Source organism: Zonotrichia leucophrys, chromosome 4 (assembly GCF_028769735.1).
Source record: "Zonotrichia leucophrys gambelii isolate GWCS_2022_RI chromosome 4, RI_Zleu_2.0, whole genome shotgun sequence".
Lineage (NCBI taxonomy): Eukaryota > Metazoa > Chordata > Aves > Passeriformes > Passerellidae > Zonotrichia > Zonotrichia leucophrys.
The window spans coordinates 51531738-51552955 of NC_088173.1; the positions used below are offsets into that span (position 1 = coordinate 51531738).

Consider the following 21218-nt stretch of genomic DNA (forward strand, 5'->3'; position numbering starts at 1 on the left):
ATTTGGAAAATTCTCTTCAGTTAAACTCTGTGGAGGGACAGAATGTAAGAAAACAGTGCAGAAGGTAGTCTCACACCTGAGGAGTTGCAGCTATACTGATCCCCACAGATCAGGAGCAGCCCTGCCCTGAACAGGCCACAGCTGTGCCCAATAAGAAGATGAGTGCTACAAAAGAGTGGGTGAGCTGGGTGAGGGGAGAGTTGGAGCAGTTGGCTGTGAAGAAGGAGTCAGTGCTGTGAGGATCTGCCCATGAGAAATCACCGAGAAGGTATGGAGCTTTTGCAATAATATGACAACAAAAGTCTTACAGGAGTTACAGGGGCCATAGAAACAGATGGAATTAGATGGGAACAAACCATTAAGACAAAGTGTAACCCTACCAAGGCCACTCCCTAACCCTGTCCCAAGTGCCCCATCCACCCTTTTTTTAAATCTCTCTGGGAGCACTGACTCCACCCCTGACCCCTGGGAAGCCTGTTCCAGGGTCTGACCAACCTCTTTTTGAAGAAATTTTTCCAAATAACCTAAACCTCCACTGGCAGAACCTGAATCTCTTTCATCCTGAATCTGTTACTTGTGAGAAGACCCCATCAGGAAAATCTCCTTCCTGCAAGGTGGCTGTAAAGAAAAGAAAGGTGACTGGAAGAGCACTCTCTGTAAAAATTGGCTGGAAGGAGTTCTACAGTAAAGGAAAAAATAAAATAAGGAAGTGAGCCATAATAGGCTGAAATGGGAGTGAGCTGATAGGTGAGGAAAAAGCAAAAACCTGTTTGTGAGGAAGTCAAAGATGGAAAGCAAATGGAGAAGTGTTCAGAGAGCAATCCAAATAGCAGCCCTTGTGAAGGAAGGCCTGAGAAACAGAAATCAGTGCTACAGTTGGTGTCTGTGCAATTGAAGATTGGAGACAGATTATGGGAGGAATTGGTATTTCTGCAGGGTTTTTTGTAGCGTTGTATTTAGTTATCATTTGTCCTTACTTACCCTGAGTCCTCAAAGACTCACAGAAGAACATCAGTCCTTTGGGGCTCCCATATGTTGGGTCTGTTTCACCAATTTAACAACTCTTTAGCAAATGAGAAAACTATCTTGTTTTGAGCAGAACAAAGGAGTCATTAATTCATATTGCCAGTGGAAAAGAAATCACATTGATAAAGCAGGGCACATGTGCTTGATTTAATTTGAATTATGTATTTATGAACTTTTCTCTTTTGTAGCTACTTTTAATAAAGTTAGTAAAACAAGAATGTTATTATGTCAATATCAATAATATTTTCTCTGCCGATCAAAACAAAATGACAATTGCTAAAGCACAGCTTGTTGCATAAAATGTTAAGAGTAATCTGATCATATTTACAGTATGTTGGAATTCTATTAATCATAGAAAAGCTTGAAAGCTTTTATCAGTTACCTCACTGTGCCAGGCAACATAGCTAGGGCTACGTTTTCTTGCTTCTATTAGACATTAAGTTTACTCCTTTGCTGATTTTCTAAAAGCTTTTTACTGCGACATTTGACTTCTGCTTATTGAGGATAAACTATTGTGCCCTGAATTATTTTTCTTTTTTTTATTTCTGGATGTCATCCAGGTACCTGCAATGTACAGACCTGGATTGTGGAGACAAAATGCAAATAGAATTCTTTCTGTCTTTTAACATACCTTGAGAGTTCAGGAACGTGGGAAATACTTGTCATTTAATGGAGTTACACTGCTTGTGTCATGTCTCATTTTGCTTGCTGGAGTAGAACACTGCTGAAAGTAGCACAAAGTATTTAAAATGTCACTTATTTGTAAGCTGACTGGTTATTTTAAAAGAAACAGAAGTGGTATCTATTGGTACCTTTGATTAAACGTTCCAGAAAGTGTTGGGGATAAATCTTGCAAAAACATTACTGAGTTCAGCATTTTTCCATGGAAAGTGAAAGGGAGATTTGATTTGTGGGAAGGAAACTTTAGCACAAAAAAATAGAGGAAAAAATAATTTTGTGTTAAAGAATAATGTGCATGGGCAGGGAATGAAAGTTAAAGATTCATCTTAACTGGAATCATTTTAGAGTCAAGAAAATGTAATTGCCTCAAAAAAGGATCATATTGCCAATTCATTAGTACTAAGTTTTTTGGCTTAGAGTTTGTGAAGTGCCTAAAACTCTTTGAAGAAACTTTTGGAAAAATAGATAAAATCAGGACATTATTCTTTGAAGAGACTTGTGCCTCATACCCTTGATTCCATTGAAATACCAGCTATTAAAAAAATACACTTCTTCAAGCACACTGCGTTGCAAAGACATTGGCATAAAATATAAAACTTTGTATTTTGTTTCTTACCAGTAGAGGCATAAAGACAATGTTCAAGATCATGCCTTTCAACTTTGTGTTTTGCAGCAGTATTTTTTAGCAACCGTAGCTTTTGGATCAACAGTTTCTGATTTTATAAATGAACATGAAAAATTGTTTGTGCGACCCAAATATTTGAAAATTCCTTCCACTTATTTCAAGTTAAAAAGAACCTGGTCAGCTCAAAATGCCAGGACCTCTGAATTCTGGTGGTGCTATATTAAATCAGGTAAATGTGTCTAGTTTGCAGTTATTTATGGAAAATAAAAAAGAAAATTAATCAGGGAAATCATTGAAACAAGGAATTCTTTTCCAGCAGCTTCAGACAGGCACTTCATATCTTTAAAACAATGGAGACCTATTTGCTGCCTCACAAAAGGAATGTGGATCTACCTTTTTGCCCATTTAACTGAGAATATTCCAAGGCTTTCCTGAGAGCTGAGAGAGAAGGGAGAGAGCCCTGCTGAAGGTGATTCAGAATTTATGTGCTGCAGTGCTCTCTAGAGGTCCTTTTTCCTCCACTGGCTATAGAGGGAGTCCAGAGGAAGCTGATTGAAATGCCTCAGCTTGGGGCTTCCAATCATGTGGGAAGAGAGGAAAAAAACATAAGGGAAAGAAATTGTGATACAACTATTATATACATACATAAATATATATATTATTTATATATATAGAGAGAGAGTTACTTTTTAAAGTGCTCTGTAAGGTTGTGTTTATGTTTTCCTCTTAAAAACATTGGGAAAAAAAAAAGGCACCAAAGTTAAAGCATTGTTTCACCAGAACACTTGAGGTGAGACAGTAGATTATTCGATTTTGCTCAAAAATTAGGTATGTTTTTTCTCTATATCCCATTCTTCCTCAGCATTCTGAAGATAGTAATTTAATTATTTCAGGTGTTATTGAACACTAATTTTTTTCTATTTTTTTTCTTGCAACTGTGGGCTATGAATGCAGGCAAGTTACAATTTTTGCCACAAGTAAATCGCACCCTTGAACTCCCTATTTTTCCCTGTAAGTGCTCTTTCCTTGTGCTCATAACCTGCAGTGTCTTCCTAGCTTCTCATTGGTTTTGGCCAAGAAAAGATGAGTTTTTTATATGGTTTTGGACATGCACTTGCATTCTGAGCTAACTTTCTAAAGGTCAAATGCTAATTTGGGTCTGTGCTCGGGAATTGGTGTCACAGGCTGGAGAAGGCTGGCAGGTGAGCATGTGGTGTGGAAATTAGGGCAGGCTTGTCAAGCAGTACACTTGAAATGAAAGATTAATAAGCCTGTCTTTAGTCAATTGCAGAGGAGAACGTAAGTGGCCCGAAGTTTAGAATCCGACTAGCTGAGGGCGAAAGGCCGACGCCCCTCTGCAATTCCTGGCCAGCACCCTTCGGCGTCTGATGGCCTCGGGCTGTGCTGGCTGCGGACTGGCGTACCTCGCTAGTATATGGGAGGAACGGAGCTGACCATTTCCCGGGGGTTAAACATCGGTTTATTGCAGGTGATGCCAGATCCAAAAACACCGGGGAAACCAGCCGGGAAAAAGTTTTTTCATAGGGGGTGAAAACAGGATTATAAAGGAGGGAGGTGGGTACAGACAGAGCCAATCAGGAAAGGTGAGGGGATGAACTTCACAGAACTGACACTCCATGGAGACCAATAATCAAAAGGTAAAGGAGGTGTCCTGGGACCCCAGCCAACCACCATCTCTAGAGAGGAGAAGGTTCTCGAAACCTGGGAGGAGGAAGGGAGTGATTGACTGGACAGGGAGGAAACAACTTTCACTTATAAGGGAAACCAGGGGAGGAGCAATTACATATCGGCAACTATGAATAGCAGTTGCTATAGCAACTTAGCTGACAGGCTAGCAGTGGCGGGAAAAACTGGGGGAACGAAACCATTTTACACATAATAGGGGAGAACAATACATAAATTGGGGGAATAACACAAGAAACTTAACAACACACTACCACAGTCAATGAGAGCACCTGGCCCAAGAAATCCCCTTCTGTTAGTGTCAAAACCTGACTGTTGATGGTTTGTACTCAGATTTTGCTCTGGCCACAGTGAGTTTGTGCTAAACTAAGGGGTGTATGGCAGCAAAGGAACTTTAGGTAGCCTGCAGATTATCAGCCCATGGTAATAAATGTTAGCTTTACATGAACTTTAATTTGTGATGACCGCATTAAATTCCATTTATTCCCCCTGTATCATCTAATTTCTGCAATTGTTGTATTTATCTGAGAACTTTGAAGCGTGGAAAGAATGAGATTTCTTACCGAAGCTGTAAGATGCCTGTAAGTGTTACTCATATCTCTGGATGTGCACACTTTACCACCTTGGAAAATTCCCCAGCTGAGTGTGAAACAGTCCAGCCTGCTGTGGCTCAACACCCATGCTGGAGTTTCAATGGGTCTTCTCATCTTGGTGCAGTTTGGTTTCTAAATCAGTGTCTGCTGACACATCTCAAAAATAGTTTTTTTTAGTACTGGAAGTTATTTTTGCCTTTTCCTCTGGCCTGTCCAAATCTGGGACTGTGCAGCTACTTGGCATCACATTTTGCCAGGGAAGGGAGGAACTGCTGTTTAACAGCTGCCCCAGGCCCCTCAGGCTTCACTCAAGCTGCTACTTCATAGAGCAGGAAAGGCAGAGGACTTTGTGTACCTCACCTTTTTTTTTTCTTTCATGGAAAATCTTTCATCTGGCTGAAAAACAAAAAAGCTTTCTCAGCAAAACAGATCATCCTCCGTTTCATTGTCCAGAATGAGCTGCTTTTCCAGTTTAAAGCAGTCACCTGTACTGCTTTGTGTTTTAGCTTCTCCTTGGAATTTATGTGGCAATTTTTATTCTTTTAAAAATGTTTATAACTCAGAAGGAAACACCTCAGGTTTTTAACATCCAGTTAATCCTATTGACAGTAGAATTTAACACCATGACAGGAAAATCCATTTTACCTCATCATTTATTACTGGGAAATGCCTTCCTTCTCCTGATAATGACAACGAAAAATCCTTTTTCAAGGGCATTGTTTGACTTCTGATTTAATGTAAGTCTTTTTCTAAAAATCCCCAGATCCAGCTTTGTTTACACAGTATCATCTATTTAACATCATTGCTCTTAAGAGGTTGCTTTTTGATACATCAGGCCAGGTATTTAGCATTTGCTTTTGCTTGTTCCAGCTTCTCCATGTAACTGTATCATGTGATAAAAGGCTCCATGAAAAAAGAAAATGCCCCCTGGATAAGGACTATCATCACTTTCCCCCTCACTTATTCTGCTTCATTTTCAAGAGGAAGCAGAGCTGCTAGAAATTTCCTTCACCAATGGCAGAGGTTTCCAGTCCTGCTTCCTGTTTGGAAAGGCAGTTCTTCATATTTGGAGCATTCACAGTGAGATTAAATACAAGTCATGAACAAAGATCAGTGCACAAGGAAAACTCCCAACTCTTTATGATTTCTAGTTTTACTTACTTATAATTTATTTAGCATGGAGTCTGTGCTTGATGGAAATGTTTTAATGGATTAAGTTGGCTTTAGGTAACACCAATTCCATCCTTTTCCCACAAAGAAGAAAAGTAAACCAGCAAGCAGTCTGCAGTATAAATTTCCTTACCTTTTCTTATACAAAGCACTTGCTTTGAGACTTCATGAGGAAAATAACACATCTTCACTAAAAAGATAACTGCTGTGTAGATGTGGAAAATCTGAGTGGAGGGGGAAATGTTTGCCTTTACGTAAATCTGCTCATTGCTGGTGAGTCTTTGGTTAAGTCACAAATAAAAAACCAGTCTTTGTTGGGAGAAATGTTTCTTACACATGTATCTGCACACTCACAATCACGTAGGTCTGCTCCTGGGAATCCTTCAGTGAGACCCAGGGAAACCTGAATTACTTGCAGAGAAAGAAACAAAGTGTATCAGAAGCCCATATGAACTGGCATATAAATAGGCACACAAGCGTAACTGTGGAAATTTGTTACAGGCAAAAATAGCTGGTGCAATGTTGGAATTCAATTGGCTTTTTATAATTCTTTCTGTGAGGAGACTTCCCCTTTCTCTATTTATGCAATATACATGGGATATTATTTTCTGGATGGAAAACTTCTGGAGCATAAAAGCAAAGGCCATCCTCTCTTGTGGAATTTCTAAGAAGGGTTAGACCTCAAGGGAACAGAGACACATTGGATGATTAGTATATGTAGGAAAATTGCTGTTTCATCTTGAACCTTAATGGGGAAGCCCCCATCTTTTTTTGGTCAGTTAAACTTGGGCTGAATTGTATTATTTACACACAGTATTGACCTTAAAATGACTCTTCAGGACGCTAAGGGGTATTCCCACTTAAGCATGTCTAAACAGCAGATGAATGCCAATCATTCTTCTTGTACTCCAGAGACTGTCATAATTTTTGTGTAAGAAGAGGCAATTTGTGCATCGCCTTACTGTGTTAATGTGCTCTTTCAAAAGACAAGTTGTGGGGTAGGAAGCAGGTGAGACAAAGGTGACTTATAAGGTAAAGACTCGGGTAATAGACAGAGAAGATGAAAGTAAAAGATAGCCCCTGCAATGTCTTTCATCTTTTCTAGATCAAGGGGATTTGCCAGATTAGCATGAAAAGAAGACTGTACCTTGTACATTGTGTAGCAGCAGATGTGTCAGTACTTTCAGAAATGTTATTGCAGCACAGTTCTACAGTGTAGGCATGCTTTAAATATTTGTGTGTATCTGCTAAGTTTTAAGACTTGTTTCTCTTTACGTATCTATTTTTTTTTATCCAAACAGGCAAAGTAAATTTTTGCAGATTAGGAAATTTCAACAATGAAAGGGAGTTTTTTACATTCCTAGATCCATGGTTAACCCTTTTTATCAGTTTCTCTGATCTGTGAATACATCCAGTTCCATACTGTCAGCTTGTTGATAAAACCTTTTCCCCCAAAATGATTACCTTGGTGTCAATGAGTGGAAAGCATCACATCTTCCTGGGACAGCCTACACAAGAGAAGTACTTGCTGTTAAGGTAGGATAGCTTTGTGAGACTCAGGAATTCCAAGCAGCCATGACCAATTCAGAGTAATCTGAAAATAAAATTTTAGTTTTAAATCTATTATTTTAATTATTTTTATTATAATTATTTTCATTATTTAAAGAAAAAAAAACCCTAAACCCACAGGTCTGGAAGGTATCAGGTAACATTTATTTTCCTCAAACTGAGAACTGTGCTTTGACAAAAGATCTTCACCTATCTGCCTAAGAGTGAGGCCCTGCAGTCAGTATTCCTCCTTAAATTTCCCTATCTGATTGAAACACTTGCTGGAATCTCAGCTTAAATCCTACAGCTTGACAGTTGCACAGAGAGCTCTCTAACCTGTGCCATTCATCTGCCGAGGCAGCCTTACAGCTCAGAACTGTGACTCCATGAAACTCAACCCCCTTTTTCAACATCCCAGCCAGCTTTGTATCTTTTTGTTCCATTACACTTATGTTTCTTATTCTCTTCCTCCCTTGCCTTCTTTCAGACCTTTGAAATTGCAGGTTTTCTTCAAAGTCACTTCTGTGCTCTCTTTGACAGTCTCATGACAGGAGAGGCTTTTTCCCACTTTATGACAGTTTAATAATACAAACTGTGAAGCCAGAAGAGCTTGTCTGTGTTTTCTGAAATATTCACTGGCACCCAATATGTTCAATATTTAAAATCTCATATCATAGTTAAAACATTCCAAACAATCTGTGGTAGAGACAGTGTATAATAACCAACGTGTTTAAAATGCTTTTTATGAGATACTATAAAATTGCCTTTCCCACTTGAAGTGAATAATTCATTGGGCAATAAAAGTCAAAAGCAATTTACTATTTAGTACATGAAATAAAAGCAACAAGATTAGAATAGCTGTTAATTTTCAGAAGACCCCATACCTGAATGCTCAATTCCTTTGAGCAGTATTAATGTAACTACTGAAGAAAACAAAGGATGATTTGCTGCCTGTTCTCAGTGGACACATGAGCTGCACCTACACCTGCACATCTGAAATCCTGATCAGCCTTGGAGCATTCCTGCTGGCTGTGTTTGCTGGAGAGCACTGGCAGGGTTTGACAGTTTAGCTACAGAGGAGCAGCCCAAGCAGGTGATAGAGGAGCACTCGTGCATGGTGCCAGTTCAGTGTTGTATTGCCATTTAATGAGACACAATTAGAGACAAGGCTCTGTGAAAGAGAAATAAAGTGCTGCAAACTGCAGCTTGTCTTGTCTGCACAGAGAGATGTGAGAAACAAGCAGGACATTTACTTGCCTCACTTCATTTTCACTTTTCCAGTCATAATAAGCAAATATATATGAGTGCCAGGTTTTCATGCAGGAGAAATAGTCTTAATGTCATACACCTACACTGTGCTTATAGAAAACACAAGTAAGTTGTTAATAATGTAAAAATTGTCATTGGCTTTATCTTTCATACTTTTTAAGGAAAATACTGGCTTCGCCAACTTCTGCCAAGTTCTGTCCAGCACAAATTATTCTTGGGTTATTTCTCATGGACTATTGTAATACTATTCATATACTGAATAACTGACACTTTTTTCATTTAAACAGAGTCTATTAGATAGCACTCAACTGTGAAAAGTAAGGTAAATATTATGCAGTGCAAAGAAGCAGAATGAGATCTTCCCAGGCTGATGAATCTTGTCTGTGTGAGGTACTTCACTGGATTTTCACTTTTTCTGGAAGCAAATCCATTGTAATCAAACCAACCTTACCTGTAATACTGAGAGAACAAGAGCTGCATCCTTTGATCACTGGGATGCACAGTGAACCATGGAGGTGTTGGCAGAATCCCTGAGCCACTCTGCTTTCTGAACCAAAGACTACCATGAGAAAATGCATGAGGTTTGTTGTTTGTTTGCTTTAACTTTACATGATATTGAGATATTGAAACTCTATTTAATGAATGCAGAGGCATTCACTAGGAGAGGGAGTGAAATGCTGTTGAAAGGAAAACCTGCTGCAGGAAATGCCCATGATAACATCTGTTTTGGCAAAGAAGTGAGACCTGGACAGGCAGTTATCCTGAAGTCTCCCTCACAGCCCTGAGGAAAGTGTGGTTTTGTTTGTAAACACATGCTCAGAAGTTTCTCCATATGGACTGAGGAGTAAGTCTCACAAAACCATATGTAGCCATTATACTCCTTAGGGAAGGGCTGGAAAAGACAGAAGATGAGCCATATCCTCATCTGCTGCTCTCCTACAGGAAGGAATCCAGCATGAGCAGGTTCGCCCTGAAACCAAGCACGCAACTGCACATTGTGCCACCAGGGGGAAAGGGACTGAGAAATAATGGCCATTGTCCTTTACAGCTGAGAATGTTCCAGAACCCACAAATTCACCTCTCAAATGGCACTCTGTCTTCCAGGGAAAATCAGTAACCCAGACAGAAATCAACAGAGCACTGCGCATGCACCAGCCCAAGGTACAGCAGTTCAGGCTGCAATAAATTTTGCACTTAAGGAGAAACTGAATCTGCTGCTTCGCATTAATGACTCAGACCTGGTGCTGGAGCCTGGCATTTGTGGGGGCCTTTTATCCCCTTCCTTTTTAATACATAGAAGTGCAGTGGGAGGCAGAGCTTTCTGCAGCACTGTGTGCCTTTATCACCAGGGCTTTGCAGTCCTCAAGTGCTCAGGGCTGTAGCACAAATTCACCAGGGATGCAGAGCAGCAGCACCACGGCAGGGCTGCACAAAAACCCGGGAGTGCCTGAAACATTCCCTTGATCTCGCTCAGCAGGAGGTGCTGCTGGATCTGTGCAGGAAAAGGACTTTGAGGACCCCACCTGTCACTCTCCTCTCCTCCCTGGCGTGTGGAACAGTGCTGGGAGCCTGTCACAGACATCTTTTGCGGAAAATCCTTTCTTTAGGATTTTCCCTCTTCTGGGAAGCTGGGCCCCAGAAGGAGAATGTAAACAATGGTTATCTGCTGCTGTGGAATGCAACAGGTGCACCTGTGATTGGCCCATGTTCCATGTTTAAAATTAAGGGCTAATCAGAGACTGAGCTTTCTCTGGGACAGAATCAGAGAGAGCTCTCTTGTTTATTCTACTCCTATTCTATTCTTAGCATAGCAGCTTCTGAACTTTTCTCTCTATTCCTTTTAGTATAGTCATAATGTATTATATATCATAAATTAATAAATCCAGCCTTCTGATCATGAAGCCAAGATTCTCGTCTCTCTCTTCACCCTGAAGAACCCTTGCACAGCCGTGTAGCAGGAGCCTTGCTGCAGCAGGAGATGGCTCCACTGACTGGGCATGGCCTGTGCAGAGGAGAGGGTTAGGGTGAGGATGGACAGGCTGCAGTGCCTGACTCTCACCCTCCCAAACTGGGGGCTCTGCTCAGGCAGCCCTTCCCACTGGACATAAATTTATCTCTAAGAGCTACCCTTTAAAATGCTGTCCTGGTTATCTGATGGTTTGTAATACTGCTCCTCGATATAGTCTACAACTAGAAATGGAACAATTCTGATGTAGGCAATGCTTTTAAAAACATATTATTCTGGTTATTCCCAGAAGTAATGAAAATTTCATTACACAAAGTCAATTTACCTAAAAAACCTCAAAGGACAGGACCTTGCAGGTGATTTAAAATCCTCTCTTTGTGTTTCCAAATTCAAAGGAACAGAATGATGTTTCATGGACTAGAAACCCATGCAAATGATTTTCTCCATTGTTGATTCTTGGCTAAGAAATCCTGAAAGGAACACTCTGACTCACGATGTTGAATCAGCTTTTGGATCTGTGCAGCTCACAAGCAACAAAAAGATGCAGGAAGAAGGAACTTGGAAGGGAAAAAGGAAAACACATTCCCAAATATTTTTGAAGCTACTCAAATGAAAATCCATCACATGGGCTCACATGCCAGCAGATCAGTTTTATCCAGGCAGAGCACACAGTGTTGGATATTCATTAATGATTTTGTGACAAATCAGATGTATTTTCATCTGCAGGTATAAATATATCACTGAAGATTTCATTTCTCAAAAATAGCAGAGAGTGCACAAGGATCTAAAATTTAAGTTGGATTTACTTTTTCAGCAAGCCTTTGTGCATTTCATTTTCAATGAGCTCCTGTTTGAAATGCCATCTCCAGAAGGCAGCACCTTTAGAAGCTGTCACTGCCAGCATCTCATCTCATAGCAGAGAGCTCACTTTTTATGTTAATCTCAAATTCTCCAAACACATTATATGTACTGAATCCCTCAGGAAGGCCTCACTACTTCTAAACTCAGCATATGGTGAGCAGTCAGTAAACTGGTCACATTTTACTTGGAAGAGTTTTAACACAGAAAGGAATGGGATGTGAGGGCTCCTTGTCATTGTGCTGCCAACAGGAAAATCTACATTACTGACAATTCATTACTCATCATTTTTAGCAAGTGGCACTGATGCTGCCTCACAAAGTGAGCAAAGGTCTCTCTCAGCACTATTGGGAGGGGTTTCATGGAGAATCAGCTCACGGGGTACAGCAGGAGGCTCTGGAGCCTGTGCTCTGCCAGCACTCCTAAGCATATCTGAACAGCAAGTGTTTGCAGACTAAAGCAGGACACACAGATTTAAATTGCTCTGAATTGTACACAAAGTTAAAAACTTCTTGAATACACCAAAAGAAATAAGTTATTTAAAACTAACACGGTCCCTTTTTGTGTGGGCAGGAAGGGAATAAGAGAGGAATCACACCAGGGGAGTGGCCTGCTGTGAGAGTATTCAATATCCAAGACAGATTTTACCACAGTCCTTTGACTTGTTTGGTGTCTGAGCACAGGAAGCAGCTGGAGCAGATGCCCAGTTCCATGAGCAGCACAACCACTGTAACTTAGTCACCCAAAGGCAGCTGGCTGGTTTCCCCATTTGAGGGAGAAATTCGTCTTGGTGTGATGCAAAAAGCATTTATTTTGCACTGCTTATCATTTTGTTTATCTGACTAGATATAAGCGTGGGATATTTGCTGTCATGTGTTTTTGAGAGGATTCATTAATAAATGTCAATTTTAATTGGTAATTCCAAGGCAGTGAACATGACTGCTGAATAGAACAGACAGGTTGGAAGCACTTGGTATCAGAGAGTGTCTTTGCTGTCACACATCATCTCTATCCTTGCTCCCCTCTTTGTGCCTGTTTTCTCTGCAGTAACTCAACTTTCTCAAAAGCAAAACCTCTGAGTCTGGGGAAATTTCCTGTAGGGCCCACAAACAAATCAGCTGGAGAGTTTCCAGAGAAGGAGCCAGGAAGCAAAGCTGGTGGAAAGCAGCATGGAAGGCAGTGTGTCTGTCCCTACAACCCTCAGCATGGGAGGGTGCTCTGCAGCAGCCCTCAGCTCCCAGGAGACAGAGGGGCTCATTCCAAAGCCAGGAAGGACAGGGCCACACTGAGTTTGTGTTCCTTGACCTCCCAGCTGGGTAGTACTGGCCTCTCATTTTGGTTTTAATTTTAACTTCGCTGAAAAACCTGTGTTCATTGGTTGCTCTCATCCTCAGGATAAGAATCGCAGAAACTGAATATTAGAAACCAAGTTCTATTGTGCAATCACATAAGGCTATGCAGAACTAGCTCTGCTTTCCCACACAAGGCCCTTGTTGCACACTTTTCACCCTGTGGCTGTGAGGAAGCTCCTTGATCTTAAACAGCCTGAACAGCTCACACACATCTGAGGGACAGAAGGGCATAAAACTGAAGTGTGTTTGAGAAGAAAATCTGAGTGGAACAAAATATTTTCTTTATCAGTAATTGATTTTTGTAACTTTGTTAGAAAACTCTTGGCCCTGTTAATTGCTTTAAAAAGTATGTTTTATTGCTTGAAAGATCTCTTTTATCATGGAAAACTGTCGAGTTCAGGAGGAGAAAAAGGAACATTATATTAATGGGAAAAGGAGAATGATTTTGTTAGTCTTGATGTACTTTTAAAGAATTTGAATTAAGCTACTGACACTCCATCTGATTTTCTGCAGTGTTGTACAATCTGGTAAGTAAGTGCTCAATTTATCTGTTTCTGTATGTGTGCTGAATACTCCATGGCCATGTATATAAAAATAACATGCAATAAAAATAACTGAGTAAACTTCTTACTGACATTTGGATAAAATCATTTAACCTGAAAGTGATGTGGTAATTGCTTCTTATCATAGCAAGTGTCTAGTTTTTCTAGACTCCACTGAAAATCTGATCAGTGAATAAATATAAATGTAACTATATATATAACAGAGTTGTTTACTGGTGTTTCTGTGTTGAAATTCTGTGTTCTGGAGACTTTTTAAACAATGACAATTTGACCTTTATCTTATAGGCAAAGAGGGTGGGTTTTGATATCTCTTGGCTCAGTTTAACTGAATCCGAAAAAAATTGTAGACACATCTTCATGACCTGCAGACCTCATGGTGCTTCATGAAGAAGTTGCAAGAACTTCAAGCCAAATAAATAGGCTTAATTTATATTCTTCCCTCTAAACAGATCACAGCAGAAGAGTGATATAATGTGGGATTCTCAGTTCATAGTTGTAAACAGGGTATTTTTATATTTTCATGGTTTTAACGATTCAAGAAAATAGGGTAGATGGGAATTGTCAGCCTTGAAGAAGTAGCCACACTGGGATTTAGCTGTACTGCTGTCCCACATGCCCTGCACTGGCCTGTTCAGTCTGCCAAGATAAAAGTGTTGGGAACCCAATGCCCTTAAAGGATATCTGATATGACCTGTAAGCAGCCTGGTATCTCTGTGCTTAATAGTCCAGACAGCATGAAAAGCAGAGAAGAGAAATTCTGGATTAGAACTATTTTATAAGCAGTAGCATACACTAAAAGCACTTGCACCAGTTGGTGGTATAGTACTTGTGGTACTTGTGGTACTTGTAGTAGCAAAAGTAGTCACCACTTTGGAAAATTGGAGACAAACACTTAAAATCAAAGTTAGGAACCCTTTTAAGGCTGGATTTATAGACATTTATAATGTCTGGAATTATGTATGACAGGTCCATCCTTTCATATGCTGTATAATTCCCTGTTGGCAGCAAACCAACTCTGTGAGGGACATCACACACCAAGGCAATCCTAGCAAGGAGACATGGGCAGGTAAAGAGAAATAGCCAAGTCAGGGATAGTGTCAAAAATGTCAAATTCAGGATCATTTAATGGATCATTCACAAAACCCCTGCCAAATCTTTCAGAAATGATGGGTTTGATCCACAGGTGCCTGAACACCACAACTCCTCTCTTGACCACAGACATAGAGGACTTTAAGGATTCTTCACTGAGCTGAATTACAGCTCACATCAAATACTAAAGGCAAAGTTTTCAAGCAGACTTTGCTTTCTGCAAGGGTCCATATATAATAACAAGAATTGTTATGTTGCTAGGTTTCTATTCTCTCTTCCATGCAATTGTCAGTCAAGTGATTGCTTCATGTAAAAGATTATAATAATTGTAATCAAATATAATTTAAAACTTATGCTAGGTGGGCTGATGTTGCATCAGAACCACCCTCAAAGCTGCAATTAAATCTTCTGTCAGTGTTTTTCTTATAAAGTCTGGTGTTCATTGGGTTTTTCATTTATTCATGAATGTTTATCCAAACTTCAGATGCACTTGTGCATAAATATAATTAAAACGTGTTTATTTTATATGGAAGATAATTAGTAATGTAATGAGCTGAAGGTCAGAGCAATCACGGGCATTTTTACTTAGTTTGTACTAATAACTGTAAATATCTTTGCACATGCACAATTTCCTTGCAGCTTTGGCATGCTGGCTTTAAAAATGCCATTTTCCCCTGTTTTCAATTTGTACCCTCCCTTCAGGTGTTTATGAATATTGACACAATCCCCATTTGGTGCAATCAATAGCTGGAACTACACAAATACATTTTTTTAATGTTAAGGAGGATGGAACATTTGAAGTCATGCCTAATACTCCTTTCTGTATATTAATGGATTGATTGGATAGGGATAAATGGTCTGAGGGGCACTGACAGAGTTATTCTCCATAGGTTTTAGTCCAGTTCCTGCACCTTTGATAATTACCTGGACTATGACTGTACCAATCTGTGAGCAACCTGACCCAGCCAGCTCTGCTCTGACTAGGTGACCTCCAGAGAGCTCACCTGAATTTTTCTGGTATTTTATTCTGCTATTCTATCACACTTTATATCATCACAAAACCCCTTGTGCTAGAAGGGAAGTTGCTGATCATTACCATGCAGCTCTTGTACTGTGAATTTCTCAGTGCCCATATGGCCTCCCACGTTAGCAGCAGCAAAAGGACAGATGTTTTTGTTATCACAGCTGGAAGCTGAGTTGCTCAATGAACAACAGAAAGCAAATCATTAGACAACAATCCTTAATGTAAAATACAAATCAAGCAGGAAATAAGTAAAAATTGTTTGGAATCTCAGTACCATGTGATGTTTTTCATGCAGTCTAGAAGAGTAAATGCTACAGAAACACTCCTTAAGGTGTGCAAGCAGTGCAGGAATCAGAGGCCCTGCTGCCTGTGGTTTTGGCCCTATGCAGCCTTAAAGAGAGGCATGTTGCTGTCAGGCAGGATCTGCCAAGGGGAGAGGAAAACAGATTTGCTTTTGAGAGTTAACTCAGTTCTGGTAAACCATGAATTCCATCTGCCAGCAGGAATATAGTGTTCTGGGATACCATAAAATTGTGTAAAAAGCAAAGTATGCTCTTAAAACTGCACAAAGCTGATGCTTGAAAGGTGAGATTCCCTCATCTGTGTGTGATGGTGGAGCCATTGGGCTCTGTGGCATCTGCTCCAAAGCCAGAGGGCATGGACAGAGCTCTGAATTCCCACACCCAGGAATCCTGCTGCTCCTGTTTCCATGCACACACTTTACTGAGTGGTCTAAGTTTGGTCTGGGGCTCCACTTGGGAACTGCAGTCACGATTTTTGTTTGCTGGTAATGAAATCCACTTTCCTGCTTCTCTTTCACAGCTCCTCATGATCTGAACCTTGGGCAAGGCACAAACCTTTCACACCTGACAGGACCCTCCTTGTGCCCAGGGAACAAACTGCTGGACGGTCTCATGCCCACCCTGAGACTGGGGTGCTCCAGGTGATACTGCAGGAAACAACTCCCACCTTTCCTACTTTGGAAACTGCACTCATGGCTTATTCTAGTGAACACAACTGCTGTGTTGCCCTAAGGAACTTTATTAATAAATGTGTGATATTAATGGTTAGGCAGGTAAAATTAATGCTGAATGGAAAGGCCTGAGGCTTGGTGTTTTCTTATAAAAAATGTGATTTGTGCCAGACGTGGCGTCTTTGAAAAATCTGTAATCCCAGTGATAAAGAAGGACTGACTTGAGAAACTGGGAGCTTGACCACAGAGAGATTTGGGTAAGGTTTCTAAAACAAAGTGATTCAGCGCTTCTGCTCCACTGCTTTCTGAGTATCTAAATGTCTTTTGCAAATGGAACTTAACTACATTGGAACATTAATTTCTGAGGGGCATCATGGGAATGACAAAATAAGGAGCTAAGCTTAGATCTCCTGCAAGTCCATCAGTTCTCTACCAGCCCAATGTCAGCTGGTGAATGAGAACCAAAAGATGAAAGGAAGCACTTATGGGTAGAACTGGAATGAGGAGAAATATTAGAATTCAGTAAATCACAGATAAAGTGAAAACTAGATCACATTTTAAGAAAATATTTTCTATTTTACCATCCAAAAATTCCAGTAGTGATCAAAATAAAGAAATTAAAGTTTACACTGTTCCTTGCTTTGTATGAACTCTTTCATTGATTGCAGAGCTCTAGAAATGAAGAATTGGTTTGCTCACTGTAACGTTTCCAATGAATCATATTTAAGGAGACACCCTGGTATTATACTTGAAAGCCATATAGCAGGGAAACATAATGACCTCTCTTGTAATCCTGGAGTTTTCAATGGAGTATCCTCATGCAGCAGTAATTTGATATTTTGCAGTTTTAAAATGTAATTGAAAGCACTTTTATTGGATGTGTTCTCATTACAGAGCCACCCAGCATTCATTTGATAAAGCTGTTCAAGAACAGACTGAAAATGAATGATCAGTCAGAAGGGAAAAAACTCCTGACGAGAAATGGGAAATAAAAAGCCTAGAAAAAATTTAATCACTGTAAATGTTGAGATAATGGCATTGCTCTTCAAGGTATTGTGATTTTTTCTCTGCCAGTATTCAGAACCCTCTGTATTACATTAAATACTTCACTGCAGTCTTGCAAGGTTTCTAAGATGTAAACTGGCAATTCACTGAAACCGCAGAAGCAGCAGCACTGCCTCATTTTCCCTGGGTGCTACCAGATTTCTCCTTTTCCCTACCTGCTTGCCTTTACTGCCATTTGATTTGATATTGCAGCTTCCATGTGAGCTCAGAGCAGCTTTGGGAAGTACTTACAAACAATAAGTAGAAGTGAATCTGGTTTTCTTTGCAGCTCTTGCCTCTCATTTTCCTATGTGCTGTTCAGCTTTCCTGATTCAGCAAAGCACCTGGCACTTCTTTTATGCCTCAAATTCAAATGAATGAAGTGGAAGTCAGGTATTCAGTAATTATGGATGATGGGCATTTGAAATTGGAAAAATTAATGTCATAAGAACCAGCTAGGTTTGACAACTGGTGATGGGGTGTGATCTGTTTCTGTAACTCAAATGGAATGAAATGATGCCAATAACTCAAACTAGAAAACTTTTAAACTGCAATTTTTTTTACCTACATAAAAAACTGACATAGATAAGAACCCACAAGAGTGATCAAAAATAAACAGATCATGAGACTCATCCTGTTTCCTTTTTTTTCCTAAACTGTTTGTAGGCTGAGAGGTTTTTCTCCATGCTAAAGCAAGTGATAGGAATTTTGAGTTCTTGTGCTGCTAATCTCTAAATGGTAAATGTCCCTCAGTTGTGTTAATTTGTTTCAGCAGCTCCCACGAGACCATTCTGATTGCCACAGGTATGTTTTATACTGATTGATTCAGAGACAATAGACAGAAAAGGTATAAACCCATACAGCTTATAACAGAAAAGTAACTTTGACTTTTGTAATTAAAGACAACCCTTCTCTCACTTAGCAATAAACTACATTTAGATTTTGTCAGTAATTGGCAAAAGAACAAGTAAACAAAATCTACACATTTTTCACTTAAGTTTCATGTCTCATCTGTTCTAGAATACCTTTATCTGTGTTTTTTGATGTGGTGATAATGAACAGTTGTAGCATGCTGGGAAGCAGAAGGAGAAAAGCCCAAACTATTTATCAGAGAAAATCTTCTGCTTATTTGAGCAACAGAAATGTAGCAATACCTCAATCTTAATTTCAAGTTCAGTTTAGTTCCTAAAATATATAGCTTCCTCTCAGGCACTTCTCATTTTATCCTTGTTCCCTGAAATGATTGCAGTTACCCAGTGCCATTTTAGCCCCCTGTGCTCTAAATATTTCTGCTTTCTACTCCTTTTTCATTTGGTCCATGTATATTTTTTTCCTTCACCTCTTTCATCAGTGTCATGCCCAGACTGGAACTCTAAATAGGTCTTCAGAAGTGCCTTATCAGTAAACTGGAAATCCCTTCCAATTTAATTAAGGGACACAAGTGTCAAATATTAATTTTCCTATAATATTTCTTTCTGATGTTTCAAATACTATAAAACACAATGCAATTAATCTAGTTCTTTCAGTTTTTAAAGCAGAAAAACTGTAATAAATAATTCCTGCTGAATTCCTTTGAAAATTATATTTTTTAAAATGATTCATGTCAGGGGGACAGAGAGATAAAGCAGTGAGATAACCTACAGAGAATACAGCACTGGAGGATGCAGCTGCACAAGTTTCATACAATGATCCTGAATGCTTTCTATTACCTTTCAGGATATGTGGATTAATTTAGACCAGCAATTAAGACAATAGATCAGAACTCCCTATTCAGATAATGGCTGTAAGATTATTATGGAGGGTTTCTACTGGCTCATTTAAGTGTTTGCTGAGAGGTGACATTTGCCAAAACAGCCAAATTCTAGGATTCACTTACATGCCACGGTTCCTAGAGATCTTGGTGCAGATCCAAACAGTATTGAAATCTGTATCCCATTGTGTCACATGTCACAATTCTCTGTAAAGCAAGTAATGAAGGATTCAGAAGAAGCTTCCATATAACAGAATAGAAAAATAGCAGTATGGATCTTGAAATCATCTGTTTGGGAAACAAGGATACATATTATAATTCCAAGAAGCAATATCTGATATCTTCTCCAATTTCTGATTCATCTCCTTTGGTTTTAGTATTAAATATTTTTGCTTATAAAGGAATGCATTTGAATATAAGAAAGCACGGGGAAACAAGGAAAAAGTAAAGCAGGAGGGGGCAAAGAAGCCTTTGGTACTTGCAGAAAAAGAAAAAAAAGGGAAAATTTAACACAAGTAGATTTAAAGTTTCAAATAATCCTGGGTTTTACAAAGCATTTTACTAATTCTCTCAGCATTAGCTTTCTAGCAAATACCATGGACCTGAACTATCAGATGAGAAGAAACAGGCTGAGCTGTCTTCTGCTGCTCCTCACACGGCTTTGGCACAACTGGTGAGGAAGGGGAGGAAATGGCCACTGGAACAACGTCTGGAGAAACAGCAAGGAAAAATGATGGGCATTAGAGAAGGTTTAGGGGATTTCTGCTATTTAAGAATCCTAAGAATTACTTTGTTATTAGAAACTGATGCATGATTCTTATTTTGTTTCCACAGTGTAAAGTGATTTGCTGCAATAAAGCATTTCAATCTGCAGCTGATTTATGAAATCGAGTTTGGCCATCCTGACTTTCTTCCCAAATATACATGAAAAAAATATTTATACAGAGATATCTTAATTTTTCAAGTTACTCACTCTGATTTTCCCATCTGAGATATTTAAAAAAAAATCCTCTCCTTTTTCTAAAAGATAGCAGTGAATGCAGAAAGGTATGGGTAACATTTTGCAAGACTTCATCTGAATTCAGAGACTACTGCTGAGTATTTAGGAGAAATCATTAATAAGAAGGTTTATTCCAGTTTGGGGTATTTTCTATTTAGAAAAAGTGATTTCCAGGAGATAAGGTGACAGCTGTCCTGTAGCAGCATTAACAGTGTACTTGCAGCAGGGTTTTATGGATAGATGTTTTGCAGATTCTACTTTCTCTCCCTATGCAGTGTTTGCTCCCTCACCTGCTGCAGGGAGAGAAAATGGAGTGAAAAATTGCATAAATATACCCAGAGTTATACCAGGGTACTCTCTGAAGGCTGTGGAAAAGTTCCACTTTTTCCACAGGGAAAAGTCTAAGTACATGATATGATGTCCTCTGCCCTGTGCAGGTCCATGATGCTCAATAAATAAGGGAAATTTCCTCAGTCAGAGACATAAAATGAGAGTTTGCATCTATGCCAGGAGCAAATGATGTTTTGAAAAATGGGGCTCTTACACTGTATTATGTATAACGCTTCTCCCCATCGCCGTTCATCCATCCAGATAAAACGGAACCTCTTTCCTCTTCAAATGTCAAATATGTAATAGATATTTGGAAGTGGAAAGGATACCTTAGGGTACATGCTAATGCACTTCCTTCAATTAGGTTTTATGATTATGACCTTTATTCCAACAATAATTTAATGTTTTAATTAAATTTGCAACCATTTTCATTGCTGCAAGATGTCCTTCATCTCTCTGAACTGTAATTTAATGAAGTGGTTTTCAATCACAATCAGCAATATCTAACAAGAAATTTTAATGCTGCTTTTCAGGAATCTAAAATGGATCTTTCATGTTTTAAAACAAACTTCATACCAGGGCTATGGCAAGGAATAATTCCAACATCTACTGTAAGCAAAGAATACACATTTTCAGTTTTGGCAACCAAATGT

General features: G+C 39.4%; 2 long non-coding RNA genes across 2 annotated transcripts in view; one reads left to right on the forward strand and one right to left on the reverse strand.

Annotated features, from left to right (window-relative positions):
- The first annotated feature begins 199 nt into the window (after positions 1-199).
- On the forward strand, positions 200-17450 carry LOC135447456 (uncharacterized). Its single transcript, XR_010440140.1, has 3 exons — positions 200-268; positions 16291-16411; positions 17336-17450. It is a non-coding gene; the product is annotated as an uncharacterized LOC135447456 (long non-coding RNA).
- Positions 5549-21218, reverse strand: part of LOC135447454 (uncharacterized) — a 45009-nt gene continuing 29339 nt past the window's right edge. The window contains exons 4-7 of the long non-coding RNA XR_010440138.1: positions 19838-19944; positions 19362-19442; positions 7264-7393; positions 5549-6210 (exon numbers count right to left, since the gene is read on the reverse strand). This is a non-coding gene — a long non-coding RNA (uncharacterized LOC135447454). The remainder of the gene's footprint in view (positions 6211-7263; positions 7394-19361; positions 19443-19837; positions 19945-21218) is intronic.